Raw genomic sequence first — 22210 nt, forward strand, 5'->3', positions numbered from 1 at the left:
CAAATTAATTCACATGTGAATTTTTTTATCATAACTCCTGAATGAATAAAATCCTCTCATAGATGTTTTTCCTTAATCAATGAAAAAGTTCACCAATTAATATAAAACTTCAAATGTGAAAATGTTGGGAAGTTTCACATATCTTCAGGTGGAAGCAGGGAGGCTTTCCTCATCCCTAACACATTGCTTTTCTCATTCTTCGGAGGTAGACTCCTCTTTAAGCAGCACTTAAAAGCATTCCTGAAAACACTGCTGGGCAGAGTTCACAGGCACAGCAGGGTTTCCATGCACGATGGTCTGTTGCCAATGTTTATTGTTGAGAAACCTAATGCACCTCTCCCTCCGGTCAGGCAGTTCTTTTTTAACACTTTCTCTTTCACTTGGATAGCAATCGCCTTTTTGTATGCCCTGTAGGAAATCTTTTTTTTTTTTTTTTAATTACTTTCCAAAAAATAGCGCTGTAGAAGAGCCAGGTCTTTCCTAATTTTCCCTGAAGTCTTACATTTTCTGAATTTGTGACTGCATGTATTTATTTAGAGATATCTATTCAGAAGTGCATACAAATGCAAACAGGTTCCAAACAGGTGCTGCCTTTTCCTCTAGGATTTTTACTTAACTTGTTGTTTCAAACAGTTGTGTGGTGTGCCTAACTGTGTTTCCCAGTACCAGGATTTAGATGGCCAATATAAAGAGGAACCTAGTCAATGATTCATGTGACAAAGACGGAAGTCAATGATTCTCTTTGCTTAGCAGGTCTACACGCACTCTCTTTTCAGGTAAGCAACCCAAACAGAATATATACAAAGCTTGGATCGACATTCTTGCTAGTTCATTTCTTGGTGAATGATTAGTGAAAGTTTAAAATATAATATCCTTCCTCCAATCTTATTTTTCAAACTATCGCTACTTCAAGATATCTATAAAAAAATGTAGCTGAGTCTTTGCAAACGCTAATCTCTTCTGAAGTGAATACAGAACGACTACAGATTTCAGCATGCCAGCCAAATAGAGCTGTTAACAGAATTTCAGTTCCTTCTGATCTTTCCTGATTCAGTTACTTTTTACACAAGACCATAAACATAGCCTTCTGTATGTATAGGCATTATAATACAATTTTTTTCTTCAGAATATGTAAGTACCTCCGCTAGAATATTTTAGGAATAGTTAGTAAAATAACCTTACACATTTGATACAAAGAGTTCTTCTACTCTCAAAAACTCAAAAGACAAAAGTAAATCACTACATACTCAATAGCTAAAGTAGCCAATTGACTCTGGTCTTTAAAAAAAGAAAAAAAAATGTAAATATTCTTCTCACTAATACTGTGTACTACTAAAGTCAACTCTCCTACATTTTCTCTTTAAAAATATTTTGTACATCTGATCTATGTGATACCTTTAGGGCGGTATAGTCATGCTCTTCGGCAAATACCTGCTGCATATTAATTATCATGCAATAAAAAATATATAATAATTCTAAGATTATACTACTAAAAATGATGTTCCTGAAGAATAAATAAATATAAATAAAGTTTTGTTAAAACACACTGTATTACCATCTTTGAAAGAAGACCTAACTAAATGCACCAAATATTTAACAAAGCACTAGACTTAAAAATACTGACTGTACTATTGCCATAGAATCTAGGAATAATTTTTAGTGTATTGACCCTGTCTGCCTAGCAACCTATGACATCATTATCTGTCTGCCAATAGGTAGGCCAACTACCCAGTATATAAAAGGACACCACACTCTATCTCTCTCTTATCTTTTCTGCTCATGCTATCTTACCTCTTGCTTCTCCCTTCCTCTCTCTCTCTCTGTCTCTCTCTGTCTCTGTCTCTTTCTCTCTCTCTGTCTCTCTGTTTGCTCCTTTGTGTCTGTCTGTCTGTCTGTCTGCCTGTCTGTCTCTCTCATACTCTCTCTCTCTCTCTCTCTCTCTCTCTCTCTCTCTGTCTCTCTCTCTGTCTGTCTCTCTCTCTCTTTCTCTCTCTCTCTGTCTCTCTCTCTCTGTCTCTCTCTGTCTCTGTCTCTGTCTGTCTCTCTGTCTGTCTGTCTGTCTGTCTGTCTCTCTCTGTCTCTCTCTCTCTCTCTCTCTGTCTCTCTCTTTCTCTATCTCTCTGTCTCTCTCTGTCTCTGTCTCTCTCTGTCTCTCTGTCTGTCTGTCTCTCTATCTATCTATCTATCTATCTATCTATCTATCTCTCTGTCTCTCTCTGTCTCTGTCTGTCTGTCTGTCTGTCTCTCTCTCTCTCTCTCTCTCTCTCTCTCTCTCTCTCTCTCTCTCTCTCTCTGGTGTGCTCCCCCTTCCTTCTCCTCCATGTTCATATAATTTTTCCATATCATATCTGCTGCCTGGGACCTTATTCTTTAATCATTACATTTAGTCTTCCTAAATTTGAGCTGCCTTATACTTCTTTGCATTTGCTTCTTAGGGTAACCCCTTAAAGGGTCTATTCCACTGTACCAGAGAATAACTGGTAGAAGCATTATGAAATATGACTTGAGTTGGGATTTTCACTGGCCTTTTTCATAAGGGTAATTGAATACTGACCTCTTACCTGCCTTTTCCAGTGCAGTGTTATATGTTAGTATACAAGGGTGAATCCATCATAAGGGCTTGCAAACACAGAGATACCAATGAAGAAACATTTTTTTTTGTCATCAGCATTATAAACAAATTCAATGACTAGGATGGAATTTTATCCAAATTTCTATTATTAAAGTTGTAGCCTAGAGGTGATAAGTCAAAGGCAGGGTGTTTCATAAAGAGACAACACCCTTTAGAGAAGACGTAATATCTGGTTTGGGAAATAATGCTAAACTCAGATTCATGCAGTGAGCACCTTGCAGAAGTGACAATCAGTCTGCAATGCAGGTTAGTGTGATTCCAATAAAGAAATAATATACCACATATGTGGGAAGCCTGAAGACTTTTAGGTAGCAGGGCGATACGGGGGTTGTGTTATTTGGTTGTCAGGAGCAGGAGGGAAACATTTTTTCAAGTGTCTTGTACAGCAGGATGCAGGGTTTGGTATCATGGTACACATGTTGTGGAAGACATTATTAAAAGGAAATAGCATGAAGGCAGCAGTTCATAGCCACAATGGTTCCTCCCTGTTCCTGATGTTTGCTCCCCTGTGGAGGCATCTCATCTCCATCTCTTTACATTTTCCCACCAGGAGTTCTAGAGTTTACCCAATTGATACATTAAAAAGAACATTTCACTTTCGTTTGTTTCTCTACATTTCTCTCCCAGTAGGTGTTCTCCCTTGATCTTCCCTCAGGGGTCCTCTTAGCTAAAGCTCCTTTATCAGCGTCAAGCCACTGTGTCACTTCCTTGTGTAGCTCTAATGCTCTATCAAATTCTTAGATTCAATACCAGCCATGTTTGACTGTAAAGAGCACCAGACGATTCAATGTTACTTTTGTTGATAAGTTTGTATTTTTAGTACATTTTGTTTATGTTTTGGTCATACATTCAGATTTCTTGAGAGAACGAAGGGGAGGGTTTCTACTGAGATAGATGGCATACGGAAACATCAGAATGATAAGCAGAATAACTGTGATGTGATACGTTGGTAAACTGAGAGACATAGTGAAGGGAATGTAGAAATGTAACCCAGGAGTTAATTAGAAAGGCATTTCAGTGATCAGTCACACGTGAAATTGGACATGGCAATGGCTTTGAGAATAAACTCCAGAAGTATATTTGATGGAAGAAAAAAAAGAAACTTTAGTCTGAAAAAAAATATAAAAATTATATATAACTTTAGCTTTATGTCCCTGATTTGAAAAATCCATTAATTAGTATATTTTCATTTGTTAACAAATAGTTCTTCAGTTAAGAAAATGTTCTTGGTTAGGGCTTGTGATTTTTAATCAGGCAATAAAAAATTACCTTGTCCACCTAAATGAAATGTTTCCAAAACAAGTTAATCACATTTGCATTCCTACATTAGCTTACTTCTTAATTGTGCATCTAATCAAATCAAAATGAACTTTACCCAAGAAAATTTACATTCCTACCACAGATTGCTCGAGTTGAAAGATATAGGTGAGTGTGCTAATTAGGTTATCAAAATTTTGCTTGAGTTTAAATTTCTGTTCCAGAAGAAGATAGAAGGAATGAAAAGGAGGGGGAAGGGGTGGGGAAGAGGAAGGGGAGGAAGAAGAGGAGGAACACAGAGAAACAAATGAAGCCATACTATATTTCTCATTTATCTCTTTTGTAAAATATATTGGGGAAGATTGACACCTGGCTTCCCCACAATTGCACTATGTTGCAGCAGGCAATAATATTCACTAGAGCATCTAAGATTATAGCTTACAGTAAAGCGTGGGAGTTCCTGTGCCAGGAAAGAAGGTGATAGAGCTGCATATTGCTTTAAAATCATCAGCATGTTATGAGAAAACAGTTATAAAGTTAATACTGAAGATATGAGTTAATAACAATAGACTCACTTTCCTGCAGTGTCAACTTTCATAATTGTGTCTTAAGTAAATCAAATAATCATTGTCACGTTAGCCAGATAACTACAATAATAAAAATGATGCTAATATTTAAAATAATGCATTTTGGCTACTTGCTAGTGGGAGCAAAATGTTTTTCTAAGAAATCCCATTGATTTTGCAATCCAGTCAATTTTTTTCAGTGTATAGAAATTGTGCTTACATATATATATGAGTAAACAGAAAGGTTTGGAAGCTGGACTCTGCAAATAAAACCACTGTAGAAAAATTAGAACTTCAATAATTTGTTAGCAGCATAATGTCTAAAGGGAAACATTGTTGTAGGAAGGTGTTTATGTGCAACTCTTTCTTTGTTATAGGACTTTGAATAGTTTCTGAAGAAATAGAGGATCTATCTTCTTCAAGTCACACGTAGCGGCTCGGTTTGCAGAAAGTTGCATGATTGCAGTAGTAATAAAAAGAATCCATCTGTGACTTATGCTGATATTCAAGAGTCAGCAAGAGATGGCACATGTTGAGTTGCACAGCACAGAGAATGGAATGATGAAGTAAGAAATGTGAAGTGAGAAATGAACAAAGAGATAAAGAATTTTCTGGCTGTACCTTTTCTCCATCTTTTCATCCATGTCTCAAAGAAGCACTCCTAGCTACAACACAGTAATTCTGGAAAGGGAACAAAGCTTCCTCTGAGGAAAAGAACCAGATTATCATTATATGTCATATCATATTTCATAACCTACTCGATTAAAAGAATCTATGTAAACCCCCTACTCAGCCACAGACCAAAGCTGCCAGAAGACCAGGTAGCCTACCCTCAGACCTTTTGTGATCTCCGTTCCCTCAGTAGACCCAACTCCTCAAGATCTTCCTTAACACTGCAACAGAACACCAGCTCCAGCCTCCCTTACCCACTGTCCACTCCTCCTGTGCATCTCAAGGAACACCCTCACCTGGCCTCCCTACTCCCATTTGTTGCTGTGTCCCATCCTCCAGCCTCCTGCTCAACCAGAGGCGATGCCTGCCAGAAGACAAAGTAGCCTGCCTGCAGGTTCTTTATCGTCTCTGTTCCTCCAACAGAACCAATTCATTAGTCTCATAGGTAGTGCTGCAACAGAATACCAGCTACAACTTCCTTTTCCCTTTGTCTACTCCTGTGGATTCCACATACCAGTCCCTCCAGATTTTCTTCCCCTGAGTCATGAAGCATCCAAGATCCCAACATCTACAGGGATTCCCTGTGAATACAGTATCTAAACAGATCAGTAAAACAGACAACACACAGCCATCACATCATACAAAAATTCAGAGATGAAACAGAAACCAAGGAACAAAAGACAAACAACAAAGACAAATAGGGAAATAAATATTTAGACCCAAAATCCAGATACCAGCATAAGAAAACAATCAAAAGCAGCTAGAATAGCATGTCTCCACTAGAGGCCATCTATTCTCCCACAGAAGGCCCAGAACATTCCAGCATAGCTGAAGGATTAAAAAAAAAAGTCTAAGATAAACTGTAGGAAAATGAGAGAAATTCTTAAAGAAGAAATGAATAAATCTCTTTTAAAAATTTAGGAAAACACCACCAAATAATTGGAGACCTCTTGAAAGACAAGAAAATAATGAAGAAACAAATGATTAAAGAAAATAAATAAAAAATGTTCAAGAACTGAAAATAGCAAGCCAAGCAATACACACACACACACACACACACACACACACACACACACACACACACACACAATCTAAGGGAACTTTGGAAATGAAAATCTTCAGAACTCAAACAAGAACTAGAGGGGGAAAATTAAAAAAAAAAAACAAAAAACAAAAACAAACCAACTAACCAAAAACAAACAAACAAACAAGTAAATAAGAAAAACAATAGATGAAAGACAGACTCTGAAGCATTGAAGACATGATAGAAAAAAATAAATGCATTGATCAAAGAAAATGTTAATCTAAAAAAATCCTGACACAAATATACAGCAAAATGGGGGCACTGTGAAATACTAAACCTAAGAATAATAGGAATAAAGGAAGGAGAATCCCACCTTAAAGGCCCAGAAAATATTTTTTTAACAGAATCATAGAAAAGAATTTCCCTAACCTAAGAAAAGAAATGTCTATAAATATACAAGAAGGATACAGAACACCAAATAGGTTGTATGAGAAAAGCAATTCCCTTCAACATATAATCAAAGTACTAAGTGTGCAGAACAAAGAATATTAACAGCTGATAGAGAAAAATACCAAGGAACAGAAAAAGGCAGATCTATTAGAATGGTACCTTATTTCACAATGGAGATTTTAAAATCTAGAAAGGCCCAAACAAATGGGCTACAGACTCTAAAAGAGCACAGATGGCAGCCCAGACTACTATATCCAGCAAAACTTTTATTAATTTTAGATGCAGAAAATAAGATAGTCCATAATAAAATTACGTTTACACAATATTTGTCTACAAACTCTCCTTTCAGAAGGTGGTAGAAGGAATGCTTTAACACCAGGAGGCTAACCACATTCATGAAAAGACCAGCAAAACTAAAAGAAGAGAAACACACACACACACACACACACACACACACACACACACACACACACACGCACCAGCACTACCACCACCACCACCACCACAATAACAGCAATCAGTAACTATTGGTCATTGATATATCTCCATATCATTGTTTTTAATTTCCCAATAAAAAGACAAAAAGTTATAGAATGGATATGAAAAGAAGAGTCTTCGTCTCTCTGTTGCATCCAAAACACACCTCAACGTCAAGAACAGACACTACCTCAGTTCAAAAGATTGAAAAAAGATATTCCAAGCAAATAAACATAAGCAAGTTGATGTGTTGTGCCCATTTCGAGAGACCCCCTGAAAGACTACCAGGGAATGAAACCTATGCAAGCACAAGAGGATGATTATTCATGGTTTGAGCTGGACTCCCAGCCATTACCAATGCAGTGGTATCAGGAAAGGATCATGGCATACATAGAGAGTCCTACTACTTAAGCCTACTATATAAAACATTCACAAAACTTTAAATCTGGGTACAATACTAAAATGATAGAAACTCCAATGTCATTTGAAACAATGGAGAAATAATGCTGTTATTTTTTTCTGGTTATTCCATTGCATTCTCCAAGATATTTCATTAGAATTCTTTTTTTTTTCTTTAATTAATTTATTCAGGTAACATCTAAATTGTTATCCCATCCCTTGTATCCTCCCTTTCCTCCCTCCCTCTTGCTTTCACCCTATTCCCCTCCACTATGTCTGTGATTGAGGGAGACCTCCTCCCCTCTATATGATCATAGAGTATCAAGTCTCTTCTTGATAGCCTGCCATCCTTCCGCTAGTTGCCCCTAGGACTCCCATCAAGGAGAAATGGTCAAATATGGGGTACCAGAGTTCATGTGGGAGTCAGTCCCCACTATCCACTGAACTGTGGAGAATGTCCTGTCCATTGGCTAAATCTGAGTAGAGGTTTGATGCGTATCAATCTTCCCATTTGACATTGTACTACATGAAGGCAACAGTGAATTGAAAAAAAGAAAAAAGAAGAAAAGCATAGAAATTAAAATATTCAACAAGAAAACAAATTCTATATGTTTTCTCTCTTATGAAGATCTTAGAATCTAATTTGTGCATGTGCGAGAGAAAGAGACAGAGACAGACAGAGTATGGGTAAAGCCATGAAACTAAAAGAGGATTATGAGATGGAGGAAAAGGCCTCAAAGAAGAGGATAGCTAGAAAGAAAGGAAGGAAGGAAGGGAGAGAGAAGAGAAGAGAAGAGAAGAAAGAAAAGAGTGTAATTAAATAATATGATGTTAAAGCAGTTCAGGGGACTAGTGTGAGGAAGGCTCAATGTGAGTAGGGCAGAGGCCCTTGGAAGAGAACTCTGATAAGAAAATTGGTTTAAGGCAGAGGCAGGAGTATCGCTGAGTTTGAAGCAAGCCTGGTTACAAAGTGAGCCCAGGACAGTCAAGGCTATACAGAGAAACCTGTCTAGAAAAACAAACAAACAATAAATAAATAAATAAATGGACAGAAATATTATAATGCTATAATGAAACTCATTACTTTTTATTTTTTAGATTTATTTATTTATTATGTATACAGTGTTCTACCTGCATATGTGTCTGCAGAAAAGGAGAGGGCACCTGATTTCATTATAGATGGTTGTGAGCCACCATATGGTTGCTGGGAATTGAACTCAGGACCCCTGGAAGAGCAGACTGTGCTCTTAACCTCTGAAGCATCTCTCCAGCCTGAAACTCATTACTTTTAATGCCATTTAAACTAGAACTAAATAAAACTGATCACTTGGTTTTAGAAGGCAAGCTTATTATGAACATTACAAAAGAAGTAAATTATAAGGATATCATTTAAGTGGATGTGGTAATAAATAAATGTATGCATAGCAAGGTTGCTTGTTCTCTTTTTTGTAGAAAGTGGGCCATTTACAACAACAGTCATGGTAGAGCTTGGTCACTGTATAGTTTCCTGATTTGTCATGCAAAAAAAATAGCAAGTGCGTGAGATCATATTAATAACCCTGAGATTAATTCTCTTAACTGTCTGACTCAAAGAAGAAACAGAGATTATATTTAAATGAAATGAAATGTTAAACTATATTGTTTGTGTAATCTCATTTCATAAGAGTGTTTTGTTTAAATTTTACTCTTGTTCATCAGCCTATTTTGTAAATACAAAATTGGTGGAGTTTTGTTTGTTTTCTTTTATTTTGTTTTTGTATCTTAAACGAGATAAATAAACCTAACACAGAGATGACAAAAAAGCTGATTTTTTTTTCCAGAGAAAATGCACTGATGACAGGTAAAAAAGTATGTGTCTTCATGTCTTTTCTGTTGAAACATAGCTATCATCCCATGCTTAACTATATGCTCTGGTCAGCACGCACATCTCCAAATGTTATCTTAATGTGTATGAAAGCACTGTGTCTTTTCTGGCTTACACAGGGGGAGGTTCAAATAGAGAACAGACTGACAATGTGAGCTCTATAGTAACTGAAAATAAATAGAAAAAACACCTCTTGGATTATTCATAGATGATCTTCTCTCTCTTGTGAGAGAGTAAATACATATAATTTTTGCTGGGGTTTAAGCAATAACCAAGAGGAAAAATGCCTACTCTTTCCTATTATTCTTTGACTGTGCCTTTGCTAGTACTTTTTTACTATAATTTGGGCAATTTGCATATGCTTTATTTTTTTCTCCATCTCCTGTTTTCCCCCAGCACTATTTCCTTTGATTGAAGACTTGCTATGACAGAAGATAATGGAGCTTTAGGCACTCAGTGGGGCGTCTGTCACTGCTGACTTCAGCTGCTTCCTTTGTTTTTCCTCTGCTTGTACTACTCTGATGTTCTCTGGCACTGTGAGAAACAATTATAAAATCCATGAGCCATTATAAAATACTATGTGACCAAATGGTTATTTTAAGTATCTTTCAATCTTTAGGTCTCTTTGTTTATTCTTAGCAGTGGTAAATTACATCATTATTTCCCATTCACTCCACAGCAGAAGGTGGCTAGATTGCTTTCTGCCTAGGGGAAAGCAATCTTAGATTGTGCACAATTTGTATTACTTCTCATATTGGCCCTCGTCACATCAATCAAAATCTTCACACATCTCCCTTATTTATGTAGCCTTCTTTCACTGACCTTGCTGAAGTCTCTTGTAAATTTCCGTGACTAGGGTACACCCTTTGAAAAGGATATTTTGGTAGACAGAATTGATATTCTCTAACATCTAGTTTTGTTTTCTTGTTAACGTCCTCTCTTAATGAGAACAATAATTTTCAAAACACTTACATAACGATGATAGCAAGAACTAACCACACTGATGAACATAAAACATGATATTTGTCACTCTGGGCTAAGAAGACATTAGTGACTATTCCCCCAAGACGTCTGTCCTTCTACTGTGGTAACTAAGGAGCTTATATACAAAAGGTGTGCAGTTCATCAGACTGTGTCACCCAGAGACACCTGAAACTGTTCCCCAAACACCCCTCTCGTTTTGCATGACAGTAAACTTTGTGTTCTTGAGCATTTATCTTGTGTTGCTTAAGCAACTTAGCTTCAATAGAATCCTATCACATATAGAACAACATGCCATATAGTTGTGACAAAATGAAGTGGTCCCCACTAATTGTCTGTATGTGTATCTCCAAATAAAATTTTTAGACGAAGGTGGACAGGAAGTGATTCACAGAGGCATAGTCAGCACTGTGACTTATATTGAGACAATAGGACAATCTGGAAGAAGAGACTTTACTGACATAATACCAGTTTCTATTGATTAAGTTGCTTAATATATGCTTTCCATTGCTATCAGCTTCAATATAGCTGAGTGCTGGAGTTATGTAGATGTTTGTTTTGACAAACACAATATTTGTATATCAGGCATGTTTTGAAATGAATGACAATTTTATTTTTAATTTTTATTGGACTTTAAAAGTCATAGTTTTGCCATCTGTGAAATGGAGGGTTTGCCAGAAGCAGAGCCAAAACCACACACACACACACACACACACACACACACACACACACACACACACACACACATATATATATATATATATATATATATATATATATATATATATAATAAAGGAAAAAATGCCTCACTTTTTTTAATGCTTCAATGACATAATGAATGTACTGCCAAGTGCAAAATGCTGAGAACATATTAGAAACTCTAAATATTAGGCACGCTTCTTATTCAAATAGTTCTAGAAGGTTGAACATAGTCAATGTGTAGAAAATAATAACACACCAAATCTGCCACACGCTCACTGTGGTAAAACATATTCCGTTCCTCTGAATTCATATTTATCTGAATGTGAATTTGGATACCTTCAGACTTTCCATTTACTTTAAGGCATTGGTTAAAGTCTATAAGGGAGTTAGAGGGATAGTTCTGTAGGTAAAAGTATTTGGCCTGAAATCATAAGAATGGTAGTTTGGATCTCAACCACAATGCAACAAAACAGACATTCCCACAAATCCCTGTGACCACAGCTCCAAGGGAGGAAAGAGCTGCCAGAACCACTGTGACCTGTTATTTTCCAGAGTAGCCAAGAAATTTTGAGCCACAGATTAAGAATGAGAACCTGCTTCAGAGAAAAATAGAGTGAAATCCATTCTCTCTCACACAAACATATGAGAGTGCACACAAACACAAGAATTAGGTGGTTAAATAAATAAATAACCTAAAAGAGAATATGGCCAAAATATTCCTTTTAAAAACAGGTGAGTCCTTAGGATACTAATGGAACTCTTTAGTACACTTTGAGCTAAAACAAACCCAGCATGTCTGGAGCTCTTTGGAGTTTACAGATCTTGGCTTGCTACGGCTTAGGATCACTCATCAATATGTGCTGAGAGTAGAATAAAGTGAACAAAGGAAAAAACTGCCATGGTAGCAAATATAACAGTCAGAAAACATAATATCCCTTTAGATATTCCTTAAGGATGAAGAGCATGCATTATTAATCTTTGTCCCCTAGCATATAACTTTGCTTACATTTTATATAAATAATAAAAATATCATAGATAACAGCAAAGTCAGTATATAATTTATATCACCAGGATTTAGAAATTCTTTTTAAATGTTTTGCAGTTGTCCTTTATTTTATAATTTCACAAAATTTAAATAAAATGTATTAATTTTTAAATTTCTTTTCATTGTATTTTGTATAGTCACATACATGCACACTTATATTAATACATGTGTGTATAATATATGTAATATATATATGGAATGACAGGTAAATATGATAGTCAAATAATATAAGTTATGATTTCTATATAAAGAATTCTATAGACTTTCACTGTTCTTATTATTTTCTTTAAAATTGAGTTTCATTGATTATTATTTGTGTCAAAACCTCTATAAAAAGATTATAATTACGCCCCACATGAACATGTCAACCAAAACAAAAAAATACAGAATATATTATCATCTATGTTTTAAAGGAGGGATATATTAGATAAAATTTTGTCAACAATTAACTTAAAGAGCAAAAAATATAAAAGCTTAAGGGCTCTGTATTCTTTGATTTAACTTACTAGCAAGTACCAATTTAAACTCAGTCACATCACAAAACATATATATATATCAACGATCCAAAATTGTAGCCACCAAGTATCTGTTTGTGTTCCCTTGGAAATGTCACTGAAAATAATTTTACATGAAAATGTCAAATTCACAGCAACCTCACATAAAAAGCCACATTCATTGCCCTTATTTTGACAGTTTTGCAGGAATTGATTGACAATACCGAATTGCACCCTTTTCCTTTCAGCACAGCTCTATTTGTGTTTAAGACACTATAGTAAAACAAAGTTTCAAATTAATAATTGTCTTACACAGGGAAGACTTTGTTCTCGATCCTCAGGCTAAGTCTTTTTCCCTTATAGTTTCACGTCATGTAGTTATAGCTAACAATATGCAACTCAGGTTTCTGATGAGATAATACACCTTTTAATTTTCTCTAATATTTTTTAAAATTATTTTTTATTAATTTATTCTTGTTACATCTCAATGGTTATCCCATCCCTTGTATCCTCCCATTCTTCCCTCCCTCCCATTTTCCCCTTATTCTCCTCCTCTATGACTGTTCCTTTTCCAATTTTTACCTCATAATCTTGTATTGATAACAACATTTACTTCATTTCAAAGAACCACTATATCTAAGAAGTTTTATAAATTGCTTCTTACATAAACAGATTGGAAGGAAGGTGGTAGAAGGGAAGTCAAATTAGAGAGGCAGGGAGGGATAGGGATTCCATTAGTTGTTTTTAAATTCCTTGAATTTTCCTAAGCCTACTGATAACAAAGTTATATTGGACGTATGAAGATTCATGAATATGATTTGGTCTCTAATCCATTCTCCAGTTCTATATAATATTATATACATGAACTTTAGGGACACGCTTTGTGCATTGTACAGTCCTATCATATTCTCTCTATTAAAATGATAATGTGGGTGTTTCCTTCCTAATAAATGTTTCCTCCTTTAATATTTCTTCACTATAAAGGGAGTGACTAAATTACTTCATTAAGTGTAGAATAAGGGATTGGGGGAAATGGAAGGATCTTCTGGGGAGAGGAAATAGAATATACAGTTATGGAGGAACAGATGAGCTATTAGGAAGAGCATACGATGAGGGACATTTAAATCGAAGGGTCGTTTGAAGGGTTTTATAGAAACTTACTTCAGTAGAAGAATTAAAAAATAAATACATCTAAGTGATATCCAAGAGCATGGGAGAAAAAAACCCCAAAATATATATTTCACCACCAAATGAAACTTCCTGTTCCAGAAATGGTTTACATGTAATTGAGTTGTTGACCAAGGGGACCTATGAACCCTCCAAACAACTCAGGCTATTGCCAAGGCTATTGATAGCTTTCCACAAATTCTGGTAAGAGCCTTTTGTTGAAGAAAATATCTACATAACTCATTGGATATGAAAAAGTAGAGCAGGTGCTGACCTAGAGCCTTCACCACAGCTGACTGTTGTTCATCGTACTTAAAGTACTCTGCACACTACCACAGGAGAAAGTTAAACACTAGGCCAGCTACAAACCCTTTGATATAAAATGGTGACCTACCTACAACATATGCTCATGCAATAGTGACACGAAGTTGTAGGAGTAACCGACCAATATCTGATGTTTAAAGTCTAAGCTGCAAGATGGACCCCATGCCTATCTTGGGTGGCCAAGAACTTGGGTGGCAATTAAGTGACTCCTAATGACATTCTGCTGTAATCATGGATCAGTGCCTTGCTCAGCCATCATCTGAGAAGCTTTCTTATGCAGCAAATGGGAATAAATACAGAGATGCACTGCCAAACCATGTACAGAAATTGAAAGACATGGTTCCTTCGCACTCAGGACTCAGACAACTCTGAAAAAGTGTGGGCAAACATTGTGAGAGCTAATTGGATAAAGGACACCAGTAAACAAGGCTTCCTAGACTGATGAACATATGACCTCACAGCTGGAAGTAGAAATGAATACAAGCCCCTATCCTTAACCCAGAAGCTATCCCCAATTGATAACTGCTCCCAAAGAGAATATTAGTTTTCTTCAAAGGAATCTCACCTAGTACAAACCCTCAATGAAAGGTTGGCTCTGTGCCAAGCTATATGAATGGCCAACAGAAAATGGACTCAATGACATTTTTGGAAGATTTTTGTCTCATAATGATTTTTCCAGAATGAGTGTGTCTGTCAGTCTGTATTTGTTTCTTGTGTTTTTTATTTATCTCCTTTTTCCTACTTGTTGGTTTATTTTATCTGGTGTTTATTTTATTTATTAGATACCTGTTTTCTGTGAGAGAAATATAAAACATGTGGATTTGGGTGTGTGGTAAAATGGGAAGGAACTTAGGAAGAGAGAATTGTGATCAGAATAGATTGTATGAAAATATCTATTTTAAATTAAAAAAGTATTCCCATAAATGCAGACTTAAATTCTAGTGCAAACAACATAATTTTAAACTTTTACTATTTTTAGTATTTTTGCATCAGTTGCTTTAGCAATCGTAATAGTCATTGATGAAAGCCTTTCTCCTTTGTTTTTTTTTCTTGTTTGTTTGTTTGTTTGAGACAAGGTTTCTCTGTGTAGCCTTGGATGTCCTAGACTCACTTTGTACACCAGGTTGGTCTTGAACTCACAGCGATCTACGTGCCTCTCCCTCCCAAGTGCTAAGATTAATGGTATGAGTCACCACACCTGGCAATAATGAAAGACTTTTAATGAAAGCTGTATCTGATTACAAATAAAAATAGTTGTATAGTAGAAGTTTTGGTTTCTTTTCTAAAAGCCCAGTTATACAATACAAACATGTTTTTGTTTTAATCCCAAGTTCAAGTGTGGGATCTGGAGCTGTCTTAGTTTATCCACAGCTGCTAACTATAAGTGTCTTAGATGGGCTCAGAGAGAGGCATGGTCTTTGCCAGCTGGAGACAACTTCATGAAGCTCAGAGAGGGGCTTGGTCCTTGCCAAAGACAGATAACTTAATTTGGGTGACTCAGAGAGGATGTAAATATCAGAGCCCAGAGAGTGGAAGAGAACACTCCAAGAAAAAGGACTCTTTGAGGAGAGAGAGAGAGAGAGAGAGAGAGAGAGAGAGAGAGAGAGAGAGAGAGGAAAAGAGGCTTCAGGAAGACTGTTGGATGAGGAAGAGGACTGCTGGTTAACTGGACTGCTGGATATCTTGGAGACTGAGATTGGTATTACCCCAAATAATTCAATGATCCTGTCCAGCAAGAAGTAGCTAAAGAGAACTCTGTCCCTTCTCCCCACTAACATTTCTCTTTTAACTACTGTTTGGGAGTTAGAAGGAGTTAGGAGAGATAAGGGGAGGAGAAGGAAGAAAGGAAGAAGCATAAGAAACCAAAATAAAATAAAATAGATTTTAAAAGTAACAGCAGCATACGTGGGTGCAGTTCTTAGTATTGGGAGTGAGTGAATCATAACTGAACATTTATTAAGTGTATAATGTTCTACTGTTGAACAGCATATGTACAAATCTACAGTGTTTAGGTGTAATTAAAATTATTATCTTTTGTGGTGTTTTGATTTGTCAGTCTAAAATCCACATTCAGAAAATCTTTTCTTTTGAAATTATGTGATTTAAAAAGTTGTAGTCCTTAATAATATCTTCTGTGCTAACACACTTTAGGAGTTATAATGTATGCTATTTGTTATCTATTATCTGTCTCTCTGTCTATCATCTATCTATTGATCTATCTATCTATCTATCTAATTTACATGATTTATCTTTACAAAACTTTGTAAATTTCAAATTTTCAATATTAAAATCTTAAGAACATTAATTTACAGTATAGCACTATACCAACATTTATTTTCTTCAGATATGGTTTTTATTCAATCTACATACATAGGTAATTTTTTACATAATCTGAGCTGCTGGTGTTTTCTACCAGTTTTTACCAGGTTTCCTATTTCATAACTCTATTTTTGATATATATCAATAGCTAAATAATTGGGAAATTCAACCAGTTTAATGCATCTATTCACCATTCAAGGTTACTATTTGTGTATATGTGTGACCACAACACTGAAAATGCTTTAGCAAAAGTTAGTTTTCAGCTTGGCGTGGTGGCACTCGCCTGTAATCCCAACACTCTGGGAGGCAGAAGTAAGTAGATATCTGTGACTTCGAGGTCAGCCTGGTCTATGAAGTGAGTCAAGGACAGCCAAGGCTATACAAAGAAACCCTGTCTCTAAACATCAAACAAAATAAATTAGTTCTTCATAAAAGCAGTTGTGGTTGTGTTAAGCCCACTGGCATGGGGAGAAAAACTGTTAACCCACATTATGACATAAGCAAAGCAAACTTTATTCAGTTCCCTCTAACTCCAGACTGATAGCTGTCTTCTTCTAAGATATGAAGCAGGAGGGCAGCTCTGAGCCTACCTCTCAAGCTCCTTCAATAGGACAAAATGGCAGGATGGTAGTGGTGCTGGTGTGGCACTTACAAACAAGCATATTTACAAAACCATGATTAGTAGTTAAGGAAGTCTTTCTGGAACACCTGTTACAGAATAATTTATGGCCACAGTTGAAGTCGACCCCAATTCTGAGAAAGAGGAACAAGTTGTACTGTAAACTGAAACCTTAACAGAACTAGAGTGTGAAAATGGCTCCTGATTACAAAATGGAGTCTGGCTGAATTTTCAGTTGACATTTTCTGGATTTAATTATTCTACTTAGCCACAAATGCATAGAATCGAAAAAAAAAAAAAAAGCTTACTGTGAAAACACTGACACTGGTCTACTCCAGGAGCAGAAATGTTTTGGGAGGACTAAACTCGCATGGCTATCTGCCCAGGAGTGGTTGCGGAGAGATAGATAATCAGTTTGAAGTTTCAGAGAAGTGCACCAGGGAAAGTGCTTTTATATATATTTGTCACTTTGGAAATTTCTGCAAAGAAGCTGCAGAGATTTTCTATGATGTTTCAGATGTTAAATGATGGAGCTGCCATCTGGGATTAGATAAAGGCAAGCAGGAAGCGCAAAGTATATATTTCCAAACTGCAATAGACCTTGCAATAGAGTATATTATTTCAATAACACATCTTAAACATATTTGTGGTCTATTGGTAAACAAATACATTTGTTGAAGTCATGTCATTATCTGGAATTTGAAAGTCCAATTCCTCAAAATTTGTGGGTGATCACATCTGTTATATTATGAGGACATTTGTAAATCATAACAAGTATACCTCTTGACATTTCCATCTGAAATGTCTAATTTTGTCTAACTTTAATTAAATTCAAATTTAAAGTTTAATTTAGATATCTATTCAGGACACTGTGAGCCATGCAGAAGGAAATTTGCTGTCTTAGTATGACTGACTGACTGAATGAATTAATGAGTGAGTGAATGAATGATATTGGAGGACTCAAAGTAATCATTGAAGGAAGATACTGGAAGGGATATGATGTGTACAAGTTCACTTGGGTTAAAGTTTAACATATTTCCTTATGATATTATCTTCAAATTCTCATGAGTAAATATGCTGATGTTGCTACATTAATGTATTACAGACCGTTCTCTGTAAGGAAAAACATTTTCATAATTTTGAAAGATTAAAAATAGACTCTTCTGCCAAACTGCATGCATGAGTATAAAGAAGATACTCTTTCATTGCTCTCAATTTCCGGTTCCTGTAAGTGCTTTTATCGTAAGGATAAGTTCTTTGACTTAAGTTCAAATTAATTTATTTTAATATCCAATTCAATGTCAATAATTATACTGAATTGGTAACTTTTAAAAATATTTTATTTTAAAGCGTTAATTTATCTATGAGCTAATCCTTGGAATGGGCTCCTTTGGGATACAATAAGGCACAAAAACAGTACCAGGCTCTTTCCAATCACATTTCCTACTTAATCATATAAGCACATGTTCCTCATAATGACAGTCATCATGTTAATGGAGATGTGGAATTCATTTTTGAAAATTAGCTACAGCCTTGTCTGCTTTCTGCGCATAAGCCCAGCACATGAATTCATTACTCTAAGTAGAGTGATAATTAGAATTGATAGCCTTTATGCAAAATCATAAAAATAAAGTCATTGACTAAAATAAACAAGTGGTGTTGCAGTTTTTCATGAACATACTATTGAAACTAACTCTGCACATGTCTTTGCCTATTGGGTTTTATTTTTATATTTTTAATTAACATACATAGAATAAAATAAACATTTTCAGTTAGATTTTCTGAAACAAATCCTGGTATAATTTTATTTTACAAATAATACTAACATTTAACTGTTTATATTTAATATTATCTAGACTTTAAATATATTAGGAGATTCTTGCTATAGTATATTGATGAATATGGAGATATTGTAAAACACTGCACCTTCCATACCTGAAACTTTACCCTAGTTGATGGGCAATGTTGAACTTTATAGATGGTTTCTAAAGATGTTACAATCAGTCTCCAGAAGTCTTTGGGGGAAAAACAAGCCTTGTACAATCAGTGTTTTAAGGACTTTCTCATATGATTCTATATTAATGTAAAAAACAAAATCCAGTTCAAATAACTGCATTTTGAACATTAGAAACTGTCAAAATCTTCTGGAAAAAACATTTAAGACACATATGAGACACATTGCAAAATTCTGTCAGAAGGAGTCTTATCACCTCGGTGAATCTCTTATGGTTTGATTTTATTTATTTCTATTTCTCATTTCAATTCAATTGCTATGGTTGTTGGACAAGGCTTATAGCTTCTGGCAGAAGAAAATCAGTGACAATGACTTAGGGGAAGCTTAATCCCATGAAAGAAATAAATGCTTGTCAATCAAGAAGTTTTAACCTTTACCATGTTTTGACCTTTACATTTTCAAGGTGAGCCTATTATTTGGAAGAGAGCAACACAAAACTCCACAGGATGTGCTATGATCAATACAATCAACAGACCTTCACACTGTATGTTTAAAGGTATTAAGAAGATAAACAAACACATCAGAAATTTACCGGTTGGAACAATCCTGTATTGGATGCTTGCCTCATTTGGGAATTTAAAATTGATCTTTATCCTTAGCTCAGCAGTAATGCTCTCGTGGTTCTGCAAAGAAGAGATAGATGTTAGTTAAATGTTAGCTAATATTTGCAAGTATAGATTTGGTGGCAGCTTAACACATTTATCAGTTATAACAACTGAAACACAAGGAATTATTTTTTGTTTCAAAATTTAATTTGTGTAATTTTCCTTTGAATCTGTGTAATTATTATTATTTTTTTTACTACTGGCTATATATAAGGAACTGTTCTATTATCTGACAGTGAAAAGTGAAATACATGTTTCCTTTCCCATTATAAATTATATTTGATTCCAGAGAGAATATAAGTCATTTTAGTGCATTGCAATATGTAATCACAGAGTGACAATAATTTGAAAGGAAAAATGTCAAGAATATAATAAGATATGTCCAGAACGGACCTGAAGAAATAAAATGCAATTTGAATTTTCTATACAGATGGATGGAATGATGTTGGAAAAAGACAAGACTGCAGTGGATCTAGGATGGACGTAGGGGGGAAGAATGGACTCAAGAAAATAACACTAAAGTTCAATATTTCAATCATAAGAAGAGCCATGTAACTTCAGAAATGGTTTCTATTTTTCATCTTTTTGGTGTGTTTGTAGTATGCTTAAAATTATAGTCTTTATGATACTCTGTTATTTTTGTTTCAAATCAACTGTATTTTGAAACATTCACAAATCAAGTATATATTTAGTTTATCTAATTCACTTGCCCAGTTCAATACTCTATGGTGGTATAAAATCATGTTTTTCTTTTGGTATCACTTGTTTTTGTTATTAATTTATTCATATTGCATCTCAATTGTTAGCCCATCCATTGTATCCTCCCATTCCTCCCTCCCTCCCACTTCCCCCCTACTCCCTTCCCCTATGTCTGTGACTGAGGGGGACCTCCTCCCCCTGTATATGCTTATACGGTATCGATTCTCTTCTTGGTGACCTATTATCCTTCCTCTGCGTGCCACCAGTCCTCCTCATCCAAGGGACATGGTCCAATATGGGGCAACAGAGTTTGTGTGAAAGTCACATCTCCTTCTCCACTTAACGGTAGACAATGTCCTGTCCATCGGCTAGACTGGGTAGGGGTTCGAAGTTTACTGCCTATATTTTCCTTGGCTGGTGCCATAGTTTGAGGAGGACCCCAGGGCCCAGACCCGCCTGTAGTTTTCCAGGACCCTCTGGATCCTTCTATTTCCTAATTCTCCCAGGCTTCTCACACCTAAAGTCTCAATAGGATGTCCTCCCCTCTGACCCACTTTCCTGGTAGGTAAAGTTATTCATGGGGACGTACCCCTTGGACTAGTGTCTCGATAGAAGTGAGTATATACCATTTGACTCTTTTTGTTTCTGGGTGAACTCACTCATTATGATAATTTCTATTTCAATCCCTTCGTCCACAAATTTCAGGAATTCCTTGTTTTTAATAGCTGAGTAGTATTCCATAGTGTAAATGTACCACAGTTTCTTTATCCATTCTTCTACTGAGGGACACGTAGGCTGTTTCCATGTTCTGGCTATTATATGAAAAGCAGCTATGAACATGGTTGAGTATATGTCCCTGTTGTGTGGAAGTGCATCTTCTGGGTATATTCCAAGGAGTGGAATAGCTGGGTCTTGAGGAAGCCATATTCCCATTTTTCTGAGAAAGCACCAGAGAGATTTCCAAAGTGGTTGTACTAGTTTGCATTCCCACCAGCAATGAAGTAGTGTTCCTCTCTCTCCACATTCTTGCCAGCATGTGGTGTCAGTTGAGTTATTGATCTTAGCCATTCTGATAGGTGTAAGATGGAATCTCAATGTCGTTTTAATTTTCATTTCTCTGATGACTAAGGAGGTCAAGCATTTCTTTAAGTGTGTCTCTGCCATTTGATATTCCTCCGTTGAGAATTCTCTGTTTGGTTCTGAGCCCCATTTCTCTTTTGGGTTATTTGGTTTGGTGGTGTTTAATTTCTTGAGTTCTTTATATATTTTGGATATTAGACCTTTGTCAGATGTAGGGTTGGTGAAGATCTTTCCCCAGTCTGTAGGCTGTCACTTTGTTCTCTTGACAGTGTCACCTGCCTTACAGAAGCTTCTCAGCCTCATGAGGTCCCATTTATTAATTGTTGAGGTTAAGGCCTGGGCTGTTGGTGTTCTGTTCAAGAAGTTGGCTCCTGTGCCTATGTGTTCCAGACTCGTCCCAACTTTTTCCTCTAACTGGGTTAATGTCTCTAGTTTTAGGTTGAGGTCTTTAATCCACTTGAACTTGAGTTTAGTGCATGGTGACAAATAGGGGTCTAATTGCATTTTTCTACATGTAGACATCCAGTTAGACCAGCACCATTTGTTGAAGATGCTGTCGTTTTTCCATTGAATGGATCTGGCTTCTTTGTTAAAAATCAAGTGACCAAATGTGTGTGGATTCATCTCTGGGTCTTCAGTTCGATTCCATTGATCCACTAGCCCATTGCTGTGCCAGTACCATGCTGTTGTTTTTAATTTGAAGAGTTTCTTTCAGTCACAGCTTCTGAGAATGTCAACTGGTAATAGCTGTTTCATCTTCTTTGGTCATCTTTTCTTCACAACTACTGTTTCATTGCACAGTGACAGTGTATGTTCTTTG

The sequence above is a fragment of the Acomys minous genome (genome assembly GCF_964271855.1).
Source record: "Acomys minous genome assembly, chromosome: 4".
Classification (NCBI taxonomy): Eukaryota; Metazoa; Chordata; class Mammalia; order Rodentia; family Muridae; genus Acomys; species Acomys minous.